This window comes from Pyxicephalus adspersus, chromosome 6, assembly GCF_032062135.1.
Source record: "Pyxicephalus adspersus chromosome 6, UCB_Pads_2.0, whole genome shotgun sequence".
Taxonomy (NCBI): Eukaryota; Metazoa; Chordata; class Amphibia; order Anura; family Pyxicephalidae; genus Pyxicephalus; species Pyxicephalus adspersus.
Genome location: NC_092863.1, coordinates 26750945 through 26754001, shown reverse-complemented (window position 1 = coordinate 26754001; position 3057 = coordinate 26750945). Strand labels below are relative to the sequence as shown.

The 3057-nt window shown below is 37.8% G+C and overlaps 1 protein-coding gene across 1 annotated transcript in view; it reads left to right on the top strand.

Annotated features, from left to right (window-relative positions):
• The window catches only part of HSD17B3 (hydroxysteroid 17-beta dehydrogenase 3), a 69525-nt gene that overhangs the window by 56705 nt on the left and 9763 nt on the right, over positions 1 to 3057 (top strand). The window lies entirely within an intron of this gene.

Genomic DNA, 3057 nt, shown 5'->3' with positions numbered 1-3057 from the left:
CGGATTGCAATATAACGTTTGTTTACATTTTTAACCACCTGGTGAGAAAAGTTCGGGTTTAACACTTTTTGCAAGTGTCTTTACCCCGACACCGTTTAGTGTCTTTGACCGTCAGGTTTAATGGCCAGGTGGTTAATTATTAAAAAACACAACATTGAATAAAACTAGCTTATTGGCATAAAACAATACTATTGACAAATCTTTTAAAAAATATTTGCTATCCCTTTTAAATATTTGCATTTTATATATGGGGGGGGGGGGTAATAATGTCTAATTTATCAAAAGAGAATAGCATCTCAGTCTACTCAGTTATACTCCTACCACTGGGACGTCTTACTTTAACTGCCTTCTTTAATATGTATGTCTGGCCCTGGAGAATGCTCTGTGGTTATTGTCCCTATTCTCAAATCTGTTGCTTGCACCCTTTCCCTCAGTGAAAAAGTGAAAATGTACTTTTACTATGTTGGCAATTAGCTTTTGATTTTGGTTTCTTATTTATGGTCTACGTATTTTATTATTTCTGGTATATTCGGTATATTTTATCTGTTCTTTTGGTTGATTTTGTGCAAAGTTGTCAGGTTTTTCTTTCTTCATGAAGTTAATAGGGTCTCCTCCCTGCCAAAAGCTAATAAAGCCCTTTGTTTAGAAAAATAAAGGCCAGTATATGTGCAAAGAGCTTCCCTAATCGTCAGAAGCACTTTTACATCTATTACAGCACTTATGAAGTGCTTGTCTTTGACAAGAAATTTATTTACCTCTTGTTTTGAAAAAACTCAGGAGAAGCGGTATTGTGTTACATACAGTTAGGTCCATAAATATTTGGACAGAGACAGCTTTTTTTCTAATTTTGGTTCTGTACATTACCACAATAAATTTTAAGTTGAACTGCAGACTTTCAGCTTTAATTCAGTGGGTTGAACAAAAAGATTGCATAAAATGTGTGGAACTAAAGCCTTTTTTTACACAATCACTTCATTTCAGGGGCTTAATTGTAACTGGACAAATTAAAAAGCTGAAAATAAAATGTTCATTTCTAATACTTGGTTGAAATCCCTTTGATGGCTATGACAGCCTGTAGTCTTGAACTCATGGACATCACCAGATGCTGGGTTTCCTCCTTTTTAATGCTCTGCCAGGCCTTTCCTATTTGTTTGTGGGCCTTTCTGTCCGGAATTTAGTCTCCAACAAGTGAAATGCGTGCTCAATTGGGTTCAGATCAGGTGACTGACTTGACCATTCAAAAATATTCCCCTTCTTTGCTTTAATAAACTCCTGGGTTGCTTTGGCTGTATGTTTTGGGTCATTGTCCATCTGTATTATGAAACGCCTCCCAATCAGTTTGACTGCATTTAGCTGGATTTGAGCAGACAGTATGTCTCTGAACACCTCAAAATTCATTCGGCTGCTCCTGTCCTGTGTCACATCATCCATAAACACTAGTGCCACTGGCAGCCATGCACGCCCAAGCCATAACACTGCGTCCACCATGTTTTACAAATGATGTCAAATGCTTTGGATCATGAGCTGTTCCACGCCTTCTCCATACTTTTTTCTGATCCAGGTTTCCTCTGTCCAGAGAATGTTTTTCCAGAACTTTGCTGGCTTTTTTAGATTTTTTTTAGCAAAGTCCAATCTAGCCTTTCTATTCCTGAGGCTTATGAGTGGCTTGCACCTTGCAATGCACCCTCTGTATTTACTTTCATGCAGTCTTCTGTTTATGGTAGACTTTGATATCGATAGGCCTACTTCCTGGAGAGTGTTGTTCACTTGGTTGGCTGTTGTGAAGAGGTTTCTCTTCACCATGGAAATAATTCTGCGATCATCCACCACTGTTGTCTTCCCTGGACATCCAGGTCTTTTGGCGTTGCTGAGTTCACCAGTGCTTTGTTTCTTTCTCATGATGTACCAAACTGTAGATTTTGCCACTCCTAATATTGTAGCAAGTTCTTGGATGGATTTTTTATGTTTTTGCAGCTTAAGGATGGCTTGTTTCACCTACATGGAGAGCTCCTTTGACCGCATATTGTCTGTTCACAGCAAAATCTTCCACATACAAGCAACCCCCCTCAAATCAACTCCAGGCCTTTTATCTGTTTATTTAATAACGACATAACAAAGGAATTGCCCACCCCAGCCCATGAAATAGCCTTTAAGTCAATTGTCCAATTACTTTTGAGCCCCTGAAATGAAGCGATTGTGTAAAAAAAAGGCTTTTGTTCCTCACATATTTATGCAATCTTTTTGTTCAACCCACTGAGTTAAAGCTGAAAGTCTGCAGTTCAACTGCATCTGAGTTGTTTCAATTAAAACTAATTGTGGTAATGTACTAAAAAATTGTCTCTGTCCAATTATTTATGGACCTAACTGTAGTAAGTCAGGTTGAAAAAAGAGAATCAAATTCAATCACGAAGCAAGTAAACATACTACAAACCATAAATGCACAGTTGTACCAGAGGAAGGCAAAACAGGAAAACAACAGGAAAAAAATCCTTCCTGATCCCGTGAGGTAATGCTGCCTGGATCAACATTCTCTGTTGTAATTTCTTTAAAACTTTAATATCCAGTTATATTCTGTGCTTCTAGGAAAACATCCAAATTTTCCCAAAGCAAACTATAAATCCTGCTAAAACTACTTCCTCATCACTACTTTCCATTTCTGTTCTAATGGTACTCCTTCTCCTCAATGTTTTACAAAGTATTTCTATTCTGAACCTTATGTTCATTCTGCCAAAAGTTTTTAGTGCCTCCATATTATATTTTAGTGACCCTTTTTTCATAATAAAATAATATATAACATGCCAGATACTCTCACCCAGATTTTGACATGTCTTGAGACATGTTATATTGAGATATTGTATATGTACGTCTCCCAATCTGCCAAATCTCAGCACTGTGTTTGCAATTGTTTTCCCCTGCAACCCTCATCTGATATTGTATATGGTACGTCTCCCAATCTGCCAAATCTCAGCACTGTGTTTGCAATTGTTTTCCCCTGCAACCCTCATCTGATATTGTATATGGTACGTCCCCCAATCTGCCAAATCTCAGCACTGTGTT